The 23,424-nt window shown below is 50.8% G+C and overlaps 1 protein-coding gene across 5 annotated transcripts in view; it reads right to left on the bottom strand.

The window, feature by feature from the left end:
• The window catches only part of PTPRE (protein tyrosine phosphatase receptor type E), a 151,810-nt gene that overhangs the window by 68,938 nt on the left and 59,448 nt on the right, over nucleotides 1-23,424 (bottom strand). Inside the window, exon 1 of one of the 5 annotated variants that reach the window (XM_046026423.1) lies at nucleotides 19,628-19,648. The exons of 3 other annotated variants lie outside the window; for them this stretch is intronic. The gene's annotated coding sequence lies outside the window, so the exon portion shown is untranslated. Of the gene's footprint in view, nucleotides 1-9,154; nucleotides 10,027-19,627; nucleotides 19,649-23,424 lie in introns of those variants that run through there. One more of the 5 variants, XM_046026421.1, reaches the window with a different exon arrangement.

Genomic DNA, 23,424 nt, shown 5'->3' with positions numbered 1-23,424 from the left:
AATGTCCCCCGACGGGGACAGATGGATGGATGTGAGATCACCATGCCCAACGGAAAGAGACATTTTGTGTCTTAGTATGAAACCTCACCAAACAAAAATGTGCTGAACAAATCCCCCTCGATATAATCAGTCTATTTGAGCATTTGGAATTGGAGAATCCCAAGTCTGAAACCCCAAATCACTGAATTCTTCTTAGCATCTTTTAAAAGCCATTGCCGCTCTCCGGGCAGCACGGAGCCTTCACACGTTCAGGGGGACCTGGGCTCGGGGCCACCGGCTGTGCGACCTTGCGTCAGCGCTTTCCCTCTCTGAGTCTATAAAATGAGCACAACGTGACTTCATGGAGCCTCGGGGGAAAGTCTGCAAGATAAGGAGAAAGTCCTTCACACCCTTTCTGGAATGTGAATAAACACTTTACAAAATGTTTAGCTCAAAGGTGGCCAAACCAGAAGCAACAGAATCACTCTTCTTTCTCTTACAATAGACTCTGGGGTTCTGAGGCCGGGAAGGAAACCTAAGGCAGTTTTCAGTCCCAGAGACGTAAGCCTTCAGCAGGACCAGGCAGTTCCGGAGCAGCGAGAGGTCTCGGGTTCATACTTCCGGCAGCATTAATGGGGCCGTGGCCGGGGACATGTCCCCTGCTGGACGCCCGAGACCCTGCCAGGACACTGCGCCTCCTGGACACGAGGAGGAGGGCTGCTCTGATGGTCTGGACGGGAGGACACCCCAGAGGAGGTGCCGACAGTGGCTTCCTAAGCCAGCCCAGATGGAGAGGCTTATCCTGGTAAGCCCTGCAGAGGACACATGGAGTGTCCCGGTGCTAGCCAGACCAGAGCCCTCCCCTCCTGTCCACTGGGCCTGGCACTCACGCAGGGCCTGCTGGCTGGTGTGCTGGCTGGCCACACAGCCACAGAAGGAGGTGAGGAACGTGGCAGGATGAGAATGGCTGCCTTGTGCCTTTGGAACCATCATGCCTAGCTCATCTGGGAAAGGGCCAGAACCTTCCAGCCTCTGCTCCCGAGTCTCCCCTGCTCCATCTCCTTCTTGCACCCCTGACCCCTTGCACCCAGTGGTCAAGACAGAAAGGCCAGAGAAGATGTGATCTCAGCCTGCAGAGCTGAGAAACACCAGTCAGGTGGGGCCCTTGCCATGCCGGGAGAACGGAAGGGTGCTCGCCTCCCACTAGCCCAGGTCGGCCGCTGCCTCCATTCCAGAGCCCCGCAGCCTACAGGGAGAAAGGACGCCGATCGGCTGGATTTAGAGACAACAGGACTGGGTTTTAAGGCCTTATTCTTGGACCCTGAAAGTTGCTAAGAATCTCTAGGATTTCTCCCTCCTGAAAGGAGTCTATTTCGGGCAGAGGGAGCCCGGCTTCCTCCCCTGGCAGGTGCACAGGCCAGGGAACTCTGCAGGCATCCCGACAAAGAGCTCGCCTTGTTTCCCAAGAGGGGGAAGGATGCCTTCTTCCCTGGGGAGCGGGGGAGCCTGCGCCCACCCCCAATGCTAGCCCACGCACACGCCCTTGACCCTCACAGCAGCTCTCAGAAACATATAAGGCTCTCCTCACACCTTTCCGTGAAGGACTGTGAGGATCAGAGAAGTTACAAAACCTGCCCCAGGCTTTCCAGCTGTCAACTGACAGAGCCTGAACTCAAACTCAGGCAGTCTGAACACAACCAGGTTTCAGAAAACCAGGTCTCTCCCGTCACAGTGAACTCATCAGACCCGGGAATTATTCTGAAACGCTGTAAGATTTTACCAGGACAAGCAGGGGGAGCATGGGCCTCTGTCTAAACTGAGAAACATTTCCTCTCAGGACAAATAGAACACATTCTATAAATTCCGGAAACTCACCGAAAATATTTACTTTCACTTCTGCCCCACCCCCCAAAATCTATGAATTGTTTTGGCACTAACCGAGGTTAGTGTTTTACGGGCTTGGGATTCCACATATCTCACTCAGAACTTCATTTTAATTCCGCAATACCTGGGAAATGCCCCTGCCTCCTAAAATGGGTGGTTAATAAACATTTGTTCAAGGAGTAAATGAAATGGCCAAAAGGTTTACGGAAAAAAAAAAAAAAAAAAGCCCAAGCTGAGCTTTTTTTCTCCCCAAACCGTGTCTCTATAAACACCAGCTGCATCTCCTCAAATATTTATCGATACAGAATCACAGAATTTTATGTCCTTTGAGAATTCCTTGTTCTGTTACCAGGAGAAAAAAGAAGGCAAGGAAAGAGACCTCAAGAAAATGAATGTCAGAATCTGCTAGAAAGTCAGGTAACAGGAAAATAAGAAACAGGCCATGCGAAATGGAGTTTATTCGATTGTGTTTAGAAATGTTCAGTTCAGGGGTGCCTGGGTGGCTCAGTGGATTAAGCCACTGCCTTCGGCTCAGGTCATGATCTCAGGGTCCTGGGATCGAGCCCCGCATCGGGCTCTCTGCTCCGCGGGGAGCCTGCTTCCTCCTCCCTCTCTGCCTGCCTCTCTGCCTACTTGTGATCTCTCTCTCTGTCAAATAAATAAATAAAATCTTTAAAAAAAAAAAAAAAGAAATGTTCAGTTCAAATAAAGGTTGACCTCTTTAAGAACAGTCAGACTGGACATCAGCCGTATCAGACCTGTTCCAGCAAGGAACGTCCTTTTTATTTGAAATCCAAGGACAGCAGGGAGGAAGGACGGGCAGAGCCCTCCTGGAAATGCTCTTTTTGGTGGAAGATTCTTTCATGGCCCCTGACACCGTCTCTGGGGCTCAGAAAGGCCCCTTTTGAGGGTCCTGGAGTAGGCTTTCTTCATTCTTTTATCCACCCAAGTGTTTCTTGACCTCCCCTTTGGTGCAGCCCAGAGCCGGCAAAGTCAGGCAGTCAGAAGCGGGGGGATCGCAGCCCTGCGTCAAGAAGCCTCCCCGCACCACATGGGGGAGTTCTCGATGAAGACGCTACCCGGGACGAACACGGCACAAATCTGCTCCTTTCTTATCTGCATCTACAAGCTATGTAAACATAATTTAACAAGCTCGAAAGACTGTAAACCTCCTAATTTCCATCTGACTCAGACAGGAGGAAAGAAATGTAGACTATGCAGTGATTTTCATGTCGAAGTTATCATAGTGTCTAAGAAGCACCTTGGGGTTGATTGTTGTGCTCTGATCTAACCTTGCCCGTGAAAATCCACCTTCCCCTCCGTCTGTGAAACTGCAGCCGGGGAGGTCGGTGGTGTGGGCCAGCTGAGGCCAGGACTCCAGGGAGAAGGTGGACGCGCTCAGCTTGGTCTCAGGAAACCCACTGGTGTTATCACCACCCCAAGACCTTCAGGGGAAGAGGAGAAACCACCAACCAGCAATGGGTGTTGTATGCGTTCAATTGCGTCCCCCTGCTCCCCAAATTCATGTCCACCTGGAACCTCAAAATAGGACCTATTTGGAAATAAGGTCTCTGCAGATGTAATTAGTTCAATAAAAATGAGGTCACGACGGGTTCAGATGGGTCCTAAAACGAACGCCTGGTGGCCTTGGGAGAAAGGAGAGGACACAGACACGCCCCCAAGAGAAGGTCATGTGAAGACAAGGCGGAGATAGGGCAATTCAGCCACGAGCCGAGCAACCCAGGGCTGACCGGGAGCTGTCGAAGCTGGAAGAAGCTCGGAAGGAGTCCCTCATGGAGCCTTCGAAGGCGCGTGGCCCTGCGGACTCCCAGTGTCACAGCTCCAGCCTCTAGAATTCTGAAGGAGCACATTTCTGTTGTTTTAAGCCACCAAGTTTGCGTTAATGTCTTACAACAGCCCCACAGCTAAGAAAGGTTTCTTAAAATGCATCCGGTTTCTTGTCTGCCCGTGTCTCTCCCTTCATTGGCTCTGGGATCCTTCCAGATCCTTCCAGATCCTTCCGGACTCTCCTCCTTCCTCATGTCCCATATCCGTCAGTCACCACGTCCCACCATGTTCTTCTCTCAGGCAAACTTCACACCCTCCTGTGCTCTGAAGGACAAGACCTCTTCCTCTCACCCGACAGCAGTGAGGCGTCAGGAAGGAACACGGAAGCACAGAGTCTGTTACGAGTCCCAGAACACGGCAAGGACGAGTTGGTAACAGCGAGCCTGCTCTGTGCAGTCTGTCCGCTCTGGGCCCCGTCCCCAGACTGCTGGGCCTTACACGCCCTCACCTGCCACCTGCTCGGGGCTCCCCTGGGGCCTCCAGCAGCTGAGTTCTCTGACCACCTTCACAAGCTTGTCGCAGTCACAGCATTCACTCATTTCTCTGTTCCTTCCTTTTCTTTTCTTTTTGTCTTTTTTTGTTTTAAGTTTTATTTACTTAAGTAATAACGCCTATGCGGGGCTCGAACTTACAACCCCAAGATCAAGAGTTGCATGTTCCTCTGACTGAGCCAGCCAAGCACCCCTCACTCATTTTTTTCCCCAAAAAACTAAATATGTGTATTTTAAAAAGAACTCTTTTCATTAGTGTAAGTGGGAAAAGCATCGCCCTAGCCATATCCAGTGAGGACCTCAATTAATCAGTTCAGGGATGGGGAGGAAGGTGCGCAGTCAAACGGAGGCTCTTGGGTCAAAGCCTGCTGTCCTTTTGTCAAAGCGGTGGATTAGCAGTTTCAGAGATGTTCAAGACACACTGAACCCAAAGCGAACCTCTCTTTGAGTCTGAGGAAGGCAGGAGGAGACTAAAGAAGAGAAAGACTTTCTTCCTCTGTGATTCAAAGTTTTTCACAGGTTCGCTCAGTATCCAAAGAAAACCATCAAGGACTTTGTGTATCAAAGGATACTACCAAGAAAGGGGAAAGACAACCTATAGAACAGGAAAAATATTTGCAAACGATATATATGCGGTAAAGATCTGGCTTCCAGGATGCATAAAGACACCTACAGGTCAACAGCAGCAAGACAAATAACTAAGTCAAAACAACGAACGGAGACCTTGAGTGGGCGTGTGTCCAGAGAAAACCAAAGAATGGCCAGCAAGCCCAAGAACGGACACTCAATGCACACTGACCAGTAGGGAAACACCCACCACTTCACACCCATAGGGTGACTATAATTTTTAAAAAAAGGAAGAAAGAAAGAAGAAACACGCGTTGGTGAGGATGTGAAAGAACTTGAACCCTCATTCGCGGCTGACGGGAATGCAGAATGGCGCAACCACCGAGGTCAACTTTGGCATCCGCTTAGAAAGGTAGACAGAGTCTCAGTGGCACCCATTAACCCCAGCCCTGGGTGTATCCCTAAAACAACTCACAACAGGTGCTCAAACAAAACTTGTAGCCAAAAATTCCTAGCAGCACTATCCACGATAGACAAAAGGCAGAAAACAACGTTCATGGGTGGATGAATGGATAAACCGAGTGTGTGGTCTATGATACGATGGGATATTATTCAGCCATGAAAAGGAAGGAAGTATGGACACACGCCAGGGCATGGATAATACTCAAAATATATTGTGAAGGGAGAGAAGTCAGACAGAAAGGTCACAGATCGTATGGTTTCATTTATATGAAATAGCCACAAGAGGTAAATTAATAGAGACCGAACGCAGACTCGTGGTTGCCGGGGGCTGGGTGGAGGGGAAAACTACAAAGGGCATAGGTGGTTCCTTCTGGGGCGAGGACGACGTGTTGGAACTAGATAGAGTTGGTAGTTACCCAGCGTTATGGGTGCACTAATCCTGAATCGTTCTCTCTAAGATGGCCGATATTCTGTTACGTGAATCTTATCTCAGTAAGGACAGATGTGGTTTGGGATAAAAGGCACAGTCTCCACTTCGGCTTCCAAGATGCTCATGGACAAGAACACTTGAGAAGTGGGAATAAGCAGCATATCCGTTGAGTGCTGTCTACTCAGTGCTAAGTACTTAGTACTTAGTACTTTCCGTCATTCACCCCTTTAATCCCCGACTACAAGAATAAGAGACTGGGACCATCAGTATCCTCCCCTTCCAGGCACGGGAACCCACAGAAGCACCCAGTGATGTGGGGCAGTCTCACAGTTCGTCGGGGGGATGGGGCGGACACTGGGGTGCGGTGTGTGAGGCCTTGGAACCGCTGCTGAAGATGCGGGGGGTCCCAGAGGGCGCACGGAGCCCCCTGCAGGCTTCCGAGCTGCAAACTTTCCCTCTTCCGTATTAATCATTTCTCTTGATTAAATACTAGTCCTACATTCTGCGGGTCCCATTGTGCAAAATTACATGGTGAGCCTGCATTGCAAATTACACTCATTATTAGAAGTTACATGGCAACATTTATACGCATTAAGTTAGGTCGCATTTCTTTAGCTCCAATTTTAAAACACTGGCAGAAAGCCAGCGCCTTATGTCCATTCACAAGATGCCACACACGGACGGAGTAAAATGTCCTTTTAATTTTCCAGTTATTCAAGATTATTTTACACTTAAAAACTGCTTACTGACCTTATTAGGCCACTTCCTTCTCCCTCCCCCCCACCTTTTTTTTGTGCCGTAATCAGGATGGATATAACAAGGTAGAGTTTTAAAACACAAATCTTACAGCGTGTTTTGGAATCGACAGGGCTCCTATTCTTTAATGCATTAGAAAACGTTTTTGAAAGTTTGTTTTCCCAGAGCATGGCTGGTTTTAAAAATTTGTTCCCCAAAGAAATACAAATCAGTGCCCTCCAGTGTCCTCGGGACGACCGAAGGGCAGATATGATAAGCACGGTAGTCGGAGCGACGCTGCCAGGGGTCGGCTCCCAGGCAAGTGGTGGGTCAAGGGCATCAGAAGAACAGCCTCATCTTGGCCCCTTGGTCACTGCTTTAAATGAAGTCTCAGCGAGGAAGCGACAAGCCAGGACTTGAACCCAGGGTCTGGAGAAGCCCACATCTCTGTGGGTACATGTGCGTGGCGTATGTAAAGGGACAGAACACGTCATACATAAGACGCACGACCCCCAGATCTTGCAAGAACGAGTGGATGCTGCCTGTCCTGTAGTTCATTCCCATGTTCTCAGAACGGCTGCTGTGTGCCGCGCAGGGTGCCCGGTGTTGGGAAGACGACCATGAGCAAAAGCAAGCATCGTTCCTCTGCATTCCCGGGCTCTGATACTACCGAGTTTTCCTGCCCGCCGGCCCCATCACTGTCTCCTTCCCCGCCAGACCCTTTTCTATCGCAGGAGGCCCTACAGTCAGGCAGTGACGTCCACCCTCAATGTCCTCCCTCAGATATTCTCTTCCCTATGCTTTTCCCTTTGGAGCTGTCCTGCAGGGGCCACCCGTATACAAACTTCCTGAGACCGCCGTCACCCCGCCCCCCCAGCTTGCCTGGGGTAAAACACTCCACACAGACAGCTCGGGCTTCAGCCACCGCAGGCCCTCCTCCAGCACACCAGCACCCACGCCCCCCAAGGTGAAAGCAAGCAAACGCAAAACCGAACGCTTCTTAAGAATTTCCCTCCCCCCATCCACGCCGCGCTGTGTCCCTTTTTTCTACATGCTGTTCCCTGCCCAGCACACACGCAGGCACAGGCACCCAATCAGATTTCTCCGTAGCAAGGAGCAATCGGGGACGCTCATAGTTGCCGGGAAGGTGACAGAAGCCCACTCCCACCGTGGACAAAGCCCAGGCAGTATCCCTCTAGACTTTCCAACAGAAGATAGTTTAAGCTTCTCTCTAATGCAAACAAGATAAAGCCAACGTTATATTTACAGTGAACTTGGTTCCCATTTGTCCTGCTCTGTGTGGAGGCCCAGATGGGCAGGGAGCCCCTTCTACCTGGGCTGCGAGGGCAGCTGGCAGAGAAACGTCCCGTCACCGGGCACGGTCCCCTCCTGGGGCATGCTGCGGTTCTGCACGGCTGAGCGCTTGGGGGCAGGGACCCGGGTCGGTGCTGGTGGCATTCTGAGGGTAACATGGGGATGACTGGTGTCCTCTGAGAGGAGGACAGAACTTGTGGGGACACCAAGGAAAGATGGAAGTTCCGGGATCAACCGGTTGAAACAAAGCAACAAGCAGAATGCCACCTGTCAGCCCCCCAGCAGGAAAGCTCTTCCCGTCGTGCGTCTCCAGAATAATTCCTCGGTGAGTCGTATCTGGGTTTATCCAGGGAGGAGATTTACAACTGACAAGTAATTCTTGATAAATTACTCGAAATTGATAAACCGTGTTTATCACGCACGGTCTCTGTGCGAACGTGTGCCAACAGCTGTGACTCAGCCTTTGACCACAAGCTGCCTGCTTAGAAGTCAAAGAGAAAAGAAACGCGGGCAGAGAAAATCTCTTCCTCCAGCTTTCAGGGATAATGTTCCGAGTTACTGGTTAGTCTGCTTTCAGGTCAAATATTTCCTAAAATGCCTTCATAATTTTCACGCCAGTTGGAAGATGCGCGTCCAAACTGTAAGCCTGTTTTTCCTGCTTCAGGTACCTCTGGTTACTCGATTTCAAGGGAAGGACAAAGTGCCCGTACGTCCAACAGCCGTGTCTGAAGCAGGAAGGCACACGGCTGGCATGAATCATTTGGACAAAACTGCTGAGCAACCGTCTCCGCGGAGCTACATCTTACGAGCCGGCGAGACGGTTTTACCCTCCCACACAGCCGGGGCCCAGAACACAGCTGCCGCGACATTCCTGAACTACCGGGGAGTCACGACATGAGCGATTAAACTTTAAAAGCTGTTGGAGAGCGCGCCTGGGTGGCTCAGTGGGTTAAGCCTCTGCCTGCTGCTCAGGTCATGATCTCAGCAGGGTCCTGGGATGGAGCCCCACATCGTATTCTCTGCTCAGCAGGGAGTCTGCTTCCTCCTCTCTCTCTCTCTCTCTGCCTGCCTCTCTGCCTACTTGTGATCTCTGTCTGTCAAACAAATAAATAAAATCTTTAAAAAAAAAAAAAAAGCTGTTGGAGAGGGGCACCTGGGTGGCTCAGTCGGTAAAGCCTCTGCCTTTGGCTCAGGTCGTGATCCCAGGGTCCTGGGAACGAGTCCCACATTGGGCTCCTTGCTCGGCGGGGAGCCTGCTTCTCTCTCTCTGCCTCTGCCTGCCGCTCTGCCTGCTTGTGCTCTCTGTCCCTCTGGCGAATAAATAAATAAATAAAATCTAAAAAAAAAAAGCTATTGGAGAATAACGCAAAGCCCCAATAAGAGACAGAAGGAACCTTCCAGAAATCCCCTTTCCCGTCCGTATTCCGCATCCGTGGATACTCACAGAGCAGCCAGTCTCTGAGCAGCCCCTAGGGGGTCACCGTGTTCAAACCCACGTCCGCAGCTCTGGCGTCTCCCTGGCTGACAAGGTGAGCATCAACATGCGGCCTGCGGAGGCCAGAGGCGACAGAGTCCTCACGCGGTATTCCCTCTGGAATTCTCCTTCGGAGGCTGGTGGCTGCCGGCACGCAGGCCAAGTCATCAGAAACCACAGCCCAACATCCAGCAGGGCAGAAGGGACAGGAGAGCTCGCTCATCTCTCGTTGAAATAAACACTTAAAAATAAATTTATAATCGCGGAAGCATAGTGACTTTTTTTGGGTTTTTCCAGCTTACAGTAAATCAGTAAGAAAAGCGGCACACGACCCAGGCTGGCGGGCGGCGGTGCGGGCCGGGGCAGCAGAGCCCACAGGGGTGCACTGAGCTCTCGCAGGGCGGAGGCCGGGAGAGCATCCACCGCCCGCAGGCCGCCGGGAGGAGCGGACAGCGCGCAGCCCCAGTCACCAGCCCCCACGCTGCACGCTTCCTTCTCCCAAGTTACTGCTGATGCTACACTTTCAAACGGGCTCCTTCGAGGCAGAACGAGAGCTCAAAGCTCTTTCAGATGCATTTCGCAATACAACCGGAGCTCGGGCACGGAAGCGAGACGCCCATGGGCACACACGCTAGCTACGAAGGCTTTTCTCCCAAAGAGGGCGGGAAGGTAACGCTCCTTCATCCTGGAGTTCTCAGCTCGGCCCAAAGAGCAAGTCTATTTCAGGCGACGGTGCAGCTTTGCAGAGTCAACTTCTCATACCAAAATATCTCTGCTTTCCTCCACGGCACTTCCTAAAATAAAAAGGGAAACGTACCCACCACACGACTCTCTCGTGTGTTAGCTGAAAAACAGAAACTCCTGCCGCTGGCCTGTTCTGACCGAGTTCTCCTTCCCCTGTGACACCGTGGAAGCTGCTTGATTTCACAATCTGCAGGTTGGGCCACATCCCTGGGAAAGCGGCGGCTTCCTAAAGACAGTGCCCTTCCCGGGGGGGGGGGGGGGGCCTCGTGTCGGCGTCACATGAGCACGGACAGGTGTAACGCCGTGTCTAGTCTTGCAGACGGATGCTCCCACGGGTGCACCGAAGCGGCCCACGACGTGGAACAGTGGTCTGCTGCAATGTCTAACTTTATTTTCTTCCTACGACGACAATTCCTCTGCCCAGCCCCAGGCACTGACATTCGCTCGGTCCCGGGAATTTGATTTCCAGTACGGTTTGCTGAGTACTCGCTGTGGGCAAGGACTGTGCGAGGGAGTTACATACTCTCCTCCAATGAATGCCCAATTGCGTCTGCCTCCAATAAGGAGAAAACCGGCAACAGTCCCGGAGGTGTGTTCTGTGTGGCAGGGACGGTCCTTGAGCAGCTACCGGGACAGGGTTGGCCCAGAATCATCAGCTTCTCAGATCTCCGCCTCGCTGTCCTCGGTGACTTTGAGGATCACGTTAGTTGTCGGTAAATCCATTTATTTTCTGAAAACGCCGCTTCTCATTCATTTTCTGTTGATAAGGAATTTCTGCGACAATCATCGAAAACCATCTCTCCTGCAGACAGGCAGCGCAACGCGCCGGCGACACGATTGAGATCTCTCCTATTCCCCAAGGGGGCCATTATTTCCACCCGTTGCCATGGAGATGCTGCAGCATCGCGGCTGTGTGCTCAACTGCTTCCCACCACAGTCATACCACACACTTAAACCATTTGTTTCACACGGCACAGGTTTTTCTGGAAAACAAACACCTGGCTACGTAAAACTTAGCGGAACTCCTCACGTCCTCTCGCGGTGGGATGGATGGGGACAGCCAACGGCGTCCTTGCACACCACCCAGCATCGACCAGGGCGGCGAGATGAAAAACAAGCAGCAGAAACCTCTCACACTACCTTGATGTAGTCCCCTTGATTAATTGCTGGAGGAATTTCTTACTGTTTCCAATGACCCCAGAAGAGCTTCTCAGAAACCAAAAGTAATATAAGTCGAAATCACCAAAAATAAATGTTTCCTGGTTGGGAGGTCACGTTCACTGGACCTCTGCCATGTTCATTTTTGAAGCAAGGGTTGAGGTCGGCGATGCGTGCAGCTCCCACGTGGGTTTTCCTTGTAACTAGCGCGCACACACATATATGCACACAAACACATACCCCTGCCCGGCAGTGAATTCCCGAGGTCTCTAACTGTGAGGTCTGGCTTCCACAAAACAAGGGAGGTTCTATTCACATGCTGAAGTCCCCCTGAACTTGCGGATGCTGGTGCCCTGAGGCTCCAGGTTAGAGGGAGAAGGCATCGATCCCTTGACGGCCCCACAGCAGAGCAGGGACAGGAGGCATGGCCTTGAAAATGGGAGGTGGACACCTCCCTTTGGAGCCTGTGGATTTCAGGGCTTTACCCTCTGCGACACTGAGCCAGCAGTTGGCTATCCTCAGCTTTTACTACAAATGGTCTTAAGAGTTGGCTTGGCTATTAATCAAAAGGGAGAAATAACCTGGATTGGACTTCAGAGGCTCTGTTTGGAAAAGCTGGTAATTAACTAAAGCCAAACTTCAAGGAAAGTGTCAAATCTAAATTTGGCCCCAAATCACAAGGTTAACCCGAATTTGAGTCAGGTTATTTATGCGTTTAGGTATCTTCTCCCCATGACATCCCCCCTCCCCGCCAATGCCCTTGATTTGTTTGGTTGGTTTTTGCTTTGTTTTACCTTTTCTCTTATTTTCTTTCTGTCTTTTTTTTTTCCACGACTCTATTAAGATTGGCCAGGCTTGAAGCTGAGAAGGTTTGTTGTTTTAGGAACAGAAAGAAAACTCTCCCTACATAGGAAAGAATGTCATGGGGCCTTAAGCCTAGGCTGCAACAATGAATAGACACGCTTCTTGCAACACCCACTCCGTGAAGAAAGAGGGTGGTTCCTTTTACAGGAACCCCTGCCCCTCCCCAGGACGCAGTGGACGGTTTGTGTGAGTTCAGAGCCTGAGAGGGTGTGGGCCGAGCTGTCCCAGCGGCTCTCTGCGTCCTCCTTCCCAAGGAAAGCAGAGACTTCGTGAACTGAGCTGCTCACGGGCAACGAGGCGTGGAGTGGAAGCTGGGATCCCGGGGGGAGGGGGGGGACTGGACGGACGGGAATGCACGGACCTGGGTTCCACACTGTGGGACCACACCTAAAAAAACAGGGGTGGCCTCAGGAGGAAAGCTTCTAAAGGAAATTCCTTTTTTTTTTTGTTTTTAAGATTTTATTTATTTACTTGGAGATAGAGAGAGAGCACGAGCAAGGGAACAGCAGGCAGAGGGAGAAGCAGGCTCCCTGCTGAGCAAGGAGCCCAACGTGGGGCTCGATCCCAGGACCCCAGGATCATAACCTGAGCAGATGTTTAACCCACTGAGCCACCCAGGAACCCCAGGAAGGAGATTCTTAAGCTGAAGATCGTACAGTGAGAATCCTGAGCAATCTGCTATCCTTTACTCCTAAGTCAGTGTGGTGCAGGAAGAAGGGGGCGCCACCGAGCCCTCTGCCCTCACGTGGTGCGCACGGTGCGCAGCCCTCCGACCGCCAGCCTGCCCGGATCCGCTCTGCCCGGGTGCCTTTCTGCAGCAGAAGCCCTGATTCCAACAGGGCAGGTTTCCCTTTATACACTATCAGTATCAAATGGGCTTTGGTCCCTTTACCTGCCTTTGGTGACACGCAGGTAAAATGACACGTTGCTGGGCAACGGAAGCTTCTGGGATGTCATGTCCTTCTTGGACAGGCTCTCTCCCCTCCAAGTAATTAGACATCATTCATGGCTCCACGTCCGCACCGGGAATAACACACGAGAATTTACATCATCTTGAAACGAGAAGCCAGTTGCACTGGTTCCTGGCAACAAGAAGTCCATGACATGAATTTCCCCAGAGAAACGAGACTCTTTTAATGCCCGGGCTGTCAGCTAAGGCAGGCGCAGGGGGAGAAGACCGCTCGCCGAACTCTCCAAGAATGCTCCCGACTTCATGCTCACACACGTTGGAGAAACAGAGGTCAAGTCCATTTAGTTCAAGGTGGTCTGGGATTTTTCCTTCCAGTGTGAGTGCGTGTGTAGCACGAACACAAACACGGGGAGAAATGCTCCATGGGGCTCGTAGGAAGGATGAGGCTCCTGACCCGACCGCTTCCTCCAGCGCTCAGCAGCCTTGCAACACCCCCAAGCAATGCTTCCTTTAGTCGTCCTGTTACGACATCCAGAGGGACCGGCCAGATCCCGCCGAGTCACAGGAGAACGAGGCTTTCACGTAGGTGTTTATGACAATCTACTGCACGACTTTATTTCTGGAGCCACAGAAACCCTTGGGTCTGCCCAGCTCCAAACCCGCCTGCAGGATCCAGGCCATCCACGTTGCCCTGGCTGGGTGATTGGGTGCTGCTGTTCTGATCCACCAGCCCCGAGAACTCAGGGGTTCGGGCACCCCCTGAAGCCCTTCCCATAGAGGCCAGAAAAGGCACTTGACTGTTTTGCTGTTGGGCAGTCCGCTAAGGACAAGCTGGTGTTTGAACCCGTCCCCGGCTGCCACAGCTGTGTCGTGGCAAACCCCTGCTCTGTGCTCTGTGCTGGGGGTGGGGGGAAGGGGTGAGTCTTCCTTATTTAGCTGTACCCACCTGCTCCAGAAAGGACATAAAGTGACATAAGCATTATCAATGCTTATTGTGCGCTCCCTTCCGTGCCTTTTCCAGCAGGGGCCCGAGTGCGGCAGTGCCCCGTTCCGAGGAGCACGAGGTGCTGGACGACAACGGAGAGAGGGTGGCAGGAAGCAGCGAAGTGGGACTGGGAGTCAGAGAGGAGGGCTGGCCCCAGGTGGGGAGGACACACCTTCCCAGAATCGAAGGACGGGTTCAGAGAATTGAAGTGCTAGTTGGGAACAGAAGCCCCTTATTACGAAATCCGCGGGAGAACATCCCAGTGCTCTGACCATCATTTCTGTGGCTAGCCTGCTTCGGGGGTGTGAGACCAGAGCCGTCCCCAAGAGCCCGCTACTCAGAAGGGCACAGAGCATGGGGTTCCACGCCCACTTTGCACTAACTTTCTCTCTGAGCTTCTGCTTAGTGCAGTCTGATGGGACAACGGTGCCCCATCCAGGGGCTTGGAGCATTCGTCGCACCTGGCCCAGCCTCTGCCACCTCTCCAGGATAGGTTCCTGACTGTCTGCTTCCTAGCCCCGAAGTAGTCACCTCCCTACCAAGGGGCAGGGGCACAGTCTCAGGCTTCAGGGAGGGTCTATACGGCCTAGACGGTCTATACATGCCCCACTGAGCATAACATTAAATAGAAGATTAAAAAAAAAAGAAGAAAGAAAGAAATAACAGCGTGACAAGTCCAGAGAGAGACCACGGAAGAAAGGAAAAACCTTTTTGTCCTGCTTTTTGAACAAGCAATCAAGCACCTTACGCGGCTGGCTGTATGCACACTAAGTGCCCCCCAGGCGCTGTGTAGGGTGCAAAGCTGGCATTTTCTTTTCCGCTGACTGCCTGCTCTCCCCCACGTCCTCTGCCCAACCACCCGTTCATCCCCTCCTTCACCAGCATCCGTAGAGTCGGGGTGTCTGCTGGGTGCTGGGCAACGCCTGGGGATCCAAGTCAGGACACCGATGTCCCCGAGCTGCTGGGCCCCACCCACAGGTCACTGGCGGGCACGCAGCCAAATCCACTGCTCTCTGTCCCTTTGCAAAGGATCCAACCAGGCGCTAGTTTCAGTGACATCAGACCTCGTCTGCAAATTACAGAGAGTAGAAAACAGGAGTGCGAGAACTCTGCGTTTTCCACAGGCGAACTGGGGGCTTCATCAGGCAGTTTTCTTAATTTGACTTTTCGTTTCCCAAGATGAGGATTTAATTCTCTTTTAATCATATCCTCCAAGACAGCCCTTTCCTGTGGGTTTAGGAAACTTCCCACCGGGATCGCTGAGCCCCCACTGACACCAGTTCTCTGTCTTTCCCGGAATCGGGATCAGAAACATCTAGGAACAGTTTCCTCCAGAGTCCGCTGACAGCCCCGCCCGGCCTGTGACACCGGGACCGGGGCCAGTTCCAAACTGGTTCGGGTTTCCCAGGGACACTGTGACTTGTACAACGAAGAAATTTCCTTAAAATGCACAAAAGCCCAGCTGAAATAAAAGTCACTTTTTTTCTTTTTACCTTTCAAATGAATTTCAGAAAGGGGCCAACACATTCTAGTGACAAGTGAGGACTCCTCTGTGCCCCAGCATATGACGGATGTCCGGACGAGCTCCTCGGGTTCCCGACCAGGTATTTGGGATTTGGTTGAACACATAGCTTTCTGACATGATGCCCGAATTTCTAGAAGAGGTACTTGGATAACCGGCTGGTACTTGGATTCTTGATGTGGTATTTGTAGTTCCGATGCAGTATTAAGGTTTCCGGTGAGGTCCTTGAATATCGGAGCGGTATTCGGACTCCTGACTTCACACACAAAACCCACACTGGGGCCCTGGGGGCTGGGTGTGGGGCACACGCTCATGTAGATGGCTGAATGCCCCATCCATCTGCAGGCACAGGGCTGAGCTGCCGAGGGCTAGAAGCACTGAGGCCAGGAGTGACCCTGAGAGAGGAGCTCCACAGCCCTGGCCGCCAGGATGACCCCCGGTGCTATTTTCCATTAAGGTTACGGAGCAGAAGGGGTACGTGAGCCCAGCTGGGTGGACAGAACCGCTTGGAGTAAACAGGCGGACAGGGAGGAAGCTTGACCGAGTGGAAACTGATTATGTTCCTGGGCTCTCCGGGAGGGAGACCGACCACGTGGCTTTCCAAGTGGAATGGATTTGTAGCAACATGAAAAAAAAAAAATGTTCAAAACAGCTACACAGCATTTAAAAACATTTTTATGGAAAGGAGGGTTTGGGGATGTTTTGTGAGGTCTGACGTCCTCTAACCGAGAACTCCCTCCGGCATGGGATGACCTCATCACTGTTATTCCGTCAGAGCCCCGGGGGAGGCGAAATGCCTTCCCTGCGTCACAGCGCCGTGTCCGCTTGTCTCAAACATGCTGAGCACCACGTTACCCAGATTACAGCAAAAGTAATTTTTAAAAGAAACAGGTCTTCATTCTCAGCAGGAGGAAAACACACAGCCATGGGCTGTGAATCACTCATTAAAAATTAAATAAATCCACCCACGACAGGAAGCAGCACAACAGAATGTCGGTGTTGACTTCAGGTTGGAAGGAAGCCAGAAACAGGACTTGGAAACAGTGATAGCTCTGAGTGTGATCTGGCGCACACTGGCTACATTCAGCACCCTGACTTCGTCTCTGCGACCGGCACTTTCCAGCCTGCCTTCTGCTGACGACTGGCAGGAGAAGGAGACAACCTGGCATTGGGGGTTTCCATGGTTTCCTACAAGATCCAGCAAACCACCCTCCCGGTGAATCCCTTCTCCAGGTAGAGCAGAGCATCACACGGCCCCCAGTACCGTTTGCCGGAATGGATCTCAGGACAGTGGGGAGAAGGTACCTGTATGTTACCACCCACTGCTTCTGCGGAGGTTTTAAAATCGAAGCCCAGGGGTGCCCAGTTTTTACTTCGTGCCTGTAAGCAACACCACAGAAAGAAGACTGCTTTTCAACAATGTTTTCCCCATTCATAAAACCCTCCTTTCTAGGTTCCTTGTTCCTCTGGCTGCAGGAGGAGTGGAGCAATTCTTTGCTGCTTTCTTTTCCGGCGAAGATTATAAAACATTTACACCGTGAGGTGCAGACTTCCTCCCAGCAGGAAACGCGATGGATGTATCTGACCCAGGCTTGGCTGATTCACAGCAGTGGCTACGTTAGGGCGATTTCTGTATTAACTCAAAATCCAGACAGGCATCCTCCAAGAACATCAACTTTATGTCTGCAAGGGGCCTTTAACAAATTCTCACCAGCCCTTTATTTTTGAGACAAAGAAGGTATGACTCAGGGCACAAAGGGACGCGTCGAAGTCATTCAGCTTTCTGGAACTACACTGTGTGTGCCCAATCCTTTCCTAGCCTCCCGTGCAAAACACACAATTACACTTGCTACCGAAAGGACTCAAACACAGGTCCTACTGGCGATAGGACCTACCACTTCATTTTTCAAGACTTTGCACAATTATGAGCCCACGGGGGACACCCGATAAATGCTCACGGAGGGAACGGACCAACCCCGCGCTGTCCCGAAAGGAAGCCTGGCAAGTGTGTGAAGAGAGATTAGAAAACTCGATTTGGTCAGCAGATAACGTGCGGAAACATTTGGAACTCTGGCCAAGATCAACTCAAATGATCATGAAGTTGTTCCAAAATATAATTATCGACCGGCAACCTGTTTGCAGAACCCATGGGCTACGTCCTTATTTATTACTGTTCTCTACTACTTGCCTAACTGCAAAATGATATTTTTCAAAATGGAAAACGTTTTCTTTTCGGCAGGTCGGCTTCCTCGTTGTGGGTGGTGCTAATGAGAGGTGCCTGGCTTTTAGCTTTGAGAGGGACCCATGCACAGCTTAGGCTGCCCTGGAGGCTGATGAGTCCGGGGCCACTGTCCTCCCAACTCACTTCTCCCAGCCCGCCTGGGTCTCTGTCAGCTTCAAGGTGGAGGAGAGGGTGAACACCCAGCCACCCCCAGGAATCTCGGAGGTCTGAGCGAAACAATGACCTTGAGCACGACTTGTAAACTGTAAAGTGCTCTACACGCATGAGCGCGGGATTATGAACGCAATTTATGTTTTCAGCATAAGGCATTTAAGTTATCAGGCAAAACAGGAAATAGATCAAGTCCTGTTTTTGTGAATAATAATTTCCACCAACATAACGTTTTTGAGAAAATCCCTTTCTCAGCAGCAGCGTGGTACCATGGGGGTTTTAAGCACATTTTTATAGACAGCACTCGAACACGAAATCTCTATCATTTCAGAGAGCACACCAATCTTGCTAGGGTTATTTGAAATCAGTTAAACACCATCCACATATTTTTTCCAAGTTGTTAGAACCCAGTCAGCCCCTCCCTAAAATAACTCAGATCCGAATTGTTTGGTTTGTCTCTTAGGCTCATTTCCATTCTAAACAAGAAGAAAAGCTACTCAGAGACATACTTTTGTTCAGCAACTCCACAGAGATCTTCTATCTTCCAACATTTTAAATATTTTATGCCAAACTCTGTAGCATACTAAGCTGTTCAAAAGTCACCTCGGGGGACCTTGGGTGGCTCAGTCAGTTAAGCTTCTGCCTTCAGCTCAGATCATGATCCCAGGGTCCAAGGACTGAGTCCCACGGCGGGCTCCCTGCTCAGCAGGGAGTCTGCTTCTCCCTCTCCTCCCCACTTGTGCTCTCTCTAGCTATCTCTTTCTCTCTCAAATAAATAAATAAAATCTTAAAAAAAAAAAAGTCACGTCGAATGGGCAATCTATTTTTTTTTAAGATTTTTCTTTATTTATTTGACAGACAGAGGTCACAAGTAGGCAGAGAGGCAGGCAGAGAGAGAGAGAGAGGGAAGGAGGCTCCCCGCTGAGCAGAGAGTCCGACACGGGGCTCGATCCCAGGATCCCAGGATCTGTTAAGGCAGAGGCTTAACGCACGGAGCCAGCCAGGCGCCCCATGAATGGGCGATCTTTGATCAGGAGGATTTCTCCTCCTGTGGCTCACTGTCCTGATTCACATGGGGACATCTCCTAGTCAACAGGACTGTAGGCGGTGGGGGTGGGGGGGCGGTTGCCGGATCAAATGCGGATCGGTCTATGTTTCTTCCAGTGGGGAACAGCCCTCATTCCTGACTCCAGTGCCTGGGGGTCCGAGACATGCACCTAAAGGGATTTCTACATTTCTCGTCTTGTCCCTCTCCCCCGACCCTGTGTGACCGATGCCACTGGTTTGGCAGTGGGCACGGACGCTGTCTGTTCCTGCAACAGAAACCGCACACAGAATGCCGGTCCCCCCCATAAACCTGAACCAAAGCTCCTGGAAGAGCAGCTCACGGTCCTGCAGACCAGGCACTGCCAGATTCTCACCGCGTCACTTTAACTGAAATGCTGCTTCACAAATCCAGCTGATAAGGAGAGTGAAGGGGGTGGGCTTGGTTATAAAAATAGGAAATGTCCAACTTTCATTGGGTGGGATCGGGATGTGTCATCCAGTCAACAATAACTGTTTTTCCTAAAAGGTGGACCTCACCTTGGCTTCCTGGCAGTCAGACAACCCTCCGGCCCCGAGGCGGCCAGCTTCTGTCCACTGTCCCCGGCTACCGCCTGGCCAGGCTGCTGTGCATTAAACAGTTTCCTGAAGCCTAAATCCCAGATTTCCTGCACAGGCTGGACAGAGTTCACTGTGGCGCTTGCCAAATGTTCATTTAATGAATGCTTCCTTGAACCGAATTTTTAAATGCCTTAGAAATCATATTATGGACAACCACGACCTAAATACGAAGCGAGAAGGCTCCCCTTCCAGCTTCCCTTTACCTCTTCTCCTGCTGGGACGACGCCGGGAAGCCATCGTGGCCCGAGAGAATCCATGTTTTCCTGTCAGCTGGAGAAGGATTTCTCGAAGAATTCCGGCTCCGAACTGGGTCTGCAGGAGGTCAGGGGCGAGCCGGGAGCTTATATAGAAAAGCTGTGTTCCTATTTCCTCTAAGTGGAAACTGTGACAGCTTAATATCCGTGGCTTTGCTATATGACAAACGATTACCTAGTCGGCTCCTGGAGGAGGTACTTCTTGGAAGAATGTTGAAACTTTCCTGGGGGAAAATGGAAGTGGAAATAAAGGCGGGATTAATCCGTTTGTCACCAGCAGGTCCAGAGGCGTTCTTCCAACTTACGGTCGTCTTCCAACGTCGGTTACAGGACAGTAACTCCTTCGCTGTTGGGAGAAACATATTTTGCTCGAATGGGAAACCCAGAGGATCCACTGATGCTAATAAAAACTCAAGAACAGGGCAAAAGCAAGAAAGAGGGATCAAATATTTGAGAACGTTTTCAAGTCTTCTGTGCTGTGCTTTGCAAATCATTCGTGAAGCTTCTCATTTTCCTTCTGCAGACTCAGAAACCAACACAAGAATGCCCTGGTTCACCTGCAGAAATTCAGCCCTAGCTGAGGCGGCTAGAAAGCACATTCTGAGCGGTTTGCTCTCTGCCTTGCCAAACATTTCAAAACCTTTGGATTCTTCTCTTTTCATGCCATGGTGGCCACTGGAATCAATACCAAGGAAGATAAATGACTTCGAAGAGAAGAATCACACATGTTGAAACTGAGAAAGGAGGAAGGACGGATCTTGAAGGAGGAGACAGCTAGTGACGGAATGTTCTAAGCCAATTTTAAAATTAAATTCACTGTTAACATCAGCACTTTAATTTCGTTGCCTTTTATTCCTTTGGTATTTCCATGAGCCAAAGTGACATAGTCAAGTTACAGTATCATTTAATTTTACTTACTGGTGGATACCCTTTGGTATAACAATATAAGACCTCAAAGAGCCTGGAAAAGATATTTAAACCTTAATTGCGTGTCTTACATAAATTCTTTTTTTTTAAACGTTTTTTGTTTTTTTAATTTTACTTATTTATTTGACAGAAAGAGAGACAGATCACAGGTAGGCAGGGAGGCAGAGAGAGGAGGAAGCAGGATCTCCGAGGAGCAGAGAGCCCGATGTGGGGCTCGATCCCAGGACCCTGGGATCATGACCTGAGCCAAAGGCAGAGGCTTTAACTCACTGAGCCACCCAGGCGCCCCCATAAATTCTTAATTCTGACATCCCATTGCCTAATTTAAATACTATGCAACTGAGACCTGCAGAGTTGCAAGTCTCCACTAGTTGAAGGAACTTTGGTTATGTTTGATGGTTGATATAAATTATAGTGTCCCTTCCCAGGTCCATATTTACATACTACAAAAAAGGCAAAACAACAGAAAACCATGAGAATGGTGGTTGGTCATGCCAAGAAGGTCCCACTTAATCCAGTTATAGAGTAAAAAGTTGACTCTCTCTTTTTTTAAGGTCAGCTATTAACATAGAATGGCTTTTTTCTTAATGTTTTATTTATTTATTTATTTATTTGAGAGAGAGCACACAATGCACAAGTAGGGGGAGGGGCGGAGGAGGAGAGGAAAGAGAATCCGAAGCAGACGCCATGCTGAGCGAGAAGTCCAACATACGGCTCGGTCTCATGTCTCATGAGATCATGACCTGAGCCAAGATTCAGACACACAACTGCCACCCAGGTGCCCCCGGGGTACCTTTTTTTTTTTCAATGAAGAATCAGAGATGGTTGCTAGAGAAGAGAACACCTTTGGGTCCCCATTGCAGTAATGGCATATACGTTGCTGCGCAGTTGAACGCCTTCTCGAAACAGAAACAACAGCCTTAATTATGTGACGGTGTTAGTTACTATGATCTTATCGACCGCTGACTCGGGGTGAGCGCACTGACCCCTCACAGTGACCCTAAGAAAGGACTGCTGGCTGGGCGCAGCGGGGGCTCCCACACGTCCCCGTGTTCACCCAGAAGGCATCTCCTGGGCTCCTGCCCCATGGCGCGTCCGTCACCTGCTGATGGCAGCTTGGGACAGTGGCTAGCTTCAGGGACCTTACTCTCCCCTGCCCTGCCCAAAGGGAGCTATTTATTTCATTCTAATGGACTCAAAAGCCGGTTTCTAACCCTACAATTAGAAATGAATTCCTTTCTATGAGTTGAAATCGTGAAGCTCTTGGAACAAAGCTCAAATGATTAGCAATGAAATTGCCACAGGCTTTGAGATCACCGTGGTGTTCCACCCCTTCCTCCCAGCAGCAGGTTCCAAACAAAAGTGTCAAATAAGGTAGCCACCACAAGGGGGGGCATGCTTGGGATAGCCTTTGCTCACGTGGAAGAGAAAATTCCTGAAATAAGAAGCACTTTCTACTTAAGAACTCACAGCTTCCTAAAGCAAACTTTACTGTCCTATTAAAAGGGAGGCGAAGGGTGGCCCTATGTTGAGTGACAGGCCAGGCTATGGGCCAAGATACCAAGAGGACAGGAAACCTTCCAACAGGCAAAGGGCAAGACCGGGTGCGGAGGGGCCAGTGCTGAGCAGAAAGCCAAGGAAGGCAATAGGCAGATGCTTTTAAAGACCATAATCGAGATCTTGTATCTGGGAAGAAGAGGAGACTGTGGGGCATGACCCTCCCGTGTTTCATTCCGGCAGGAAAGGGAGTCACTGCTCGAGAAAAGCAGCATGTTCAATATCTTTCCAAACCGGTATGGATGAGGCAACTCCTCTCGCTTAGGATTCGGAGGCAATAAGGGATTGCAGACTTCTTGTACTTAAGTCTCATCCAGGAATATTATCCCAGTAACATTCCTCCTCTTGGAGCCCATGGTGGACATATGCCCAAAGAGATCAGGCCATCAAGATCACTAACATCCAATGATGACGTGATAGAGAACGGGGACAACACAACTAGCTTAGCAGGTGGCCAGCGGAGCCTTTCCCATTCTCTCTCTGTTGATAAACCGCTGACTGTGTTTGCACTCCTTTGAGATAGGGCGCAACAGTCATACACCCCAAATGCATCTGATCACACCGGGGAGACTACAAGCGTTCATGCCTAGAGGGAACAGCATCACGACAGCAACTGAGGGGGCCAGCCAAAGCCAGACAGTGACCCGCTGACCTTAAAATAATTCAGGACAGAGTCAGAGCACGCCAAACAAGGTGATGCACGTAGGAAACCCAACTTCCTGGCCGTGTACGTGCTGGTGCGCTCCTGGGGGGAGCACATAAACCACGCACCAAGGCGCTGCTCGCCCACATGCTGTAACCCCTTCCAAAGCTCTTCGATTTCCCTCCCTCGACCTCTTTGGGGAACTTCACACCAGGAAACTGATGGAGTAAAACACAAAGAGGCGGCGGGGTTTGTTTTGCTGAGAGCTGCGACGTCAAGGCTGTGGAATGGTGCCCAATCTCAAAAGGCGTAAAAGTATGTGACGAGGACATGGTTGTTTTTGTTTCTGTTTTAACCCAAAGTGCAATCCAGAAAGCTCCTTTTCAGCAGGTTTTTCCCACAGCAGATCAATTTAAGAGGTAGTTACCATCGATGCGATTATGCACCTCTGTGTTTCCTAGAGGTCATCCCACGGGCGCAGCGGGAGAAAACAAGGCCCTTTCGGGAGCACGGACACATCCGTGAAGGGAGCGCGCGGAGGCGGCGTTCTCATCAGCCCCGCTCGGGAGCCTGCACCGCTGAACCGGATTTTAAACGCGCGGCACGCACACACAAAACG

Source organism: Meles meles, chromosome 13 (genome assembly GCF_922984935.1).
Source record: "Meles meles chromosome 13, mMelMel3.1 paternal haplotype, whole genome shotgun sequence".
NCBI classification, from domain to species: Eukaryota; Metazoa; Chordata; class Mammalia; order Carnivora; family Mustelidae; genus Meles; species Meles meles.
This window is presented reverse-complemented; position numbering and strand designations above follow the sequence as displayed.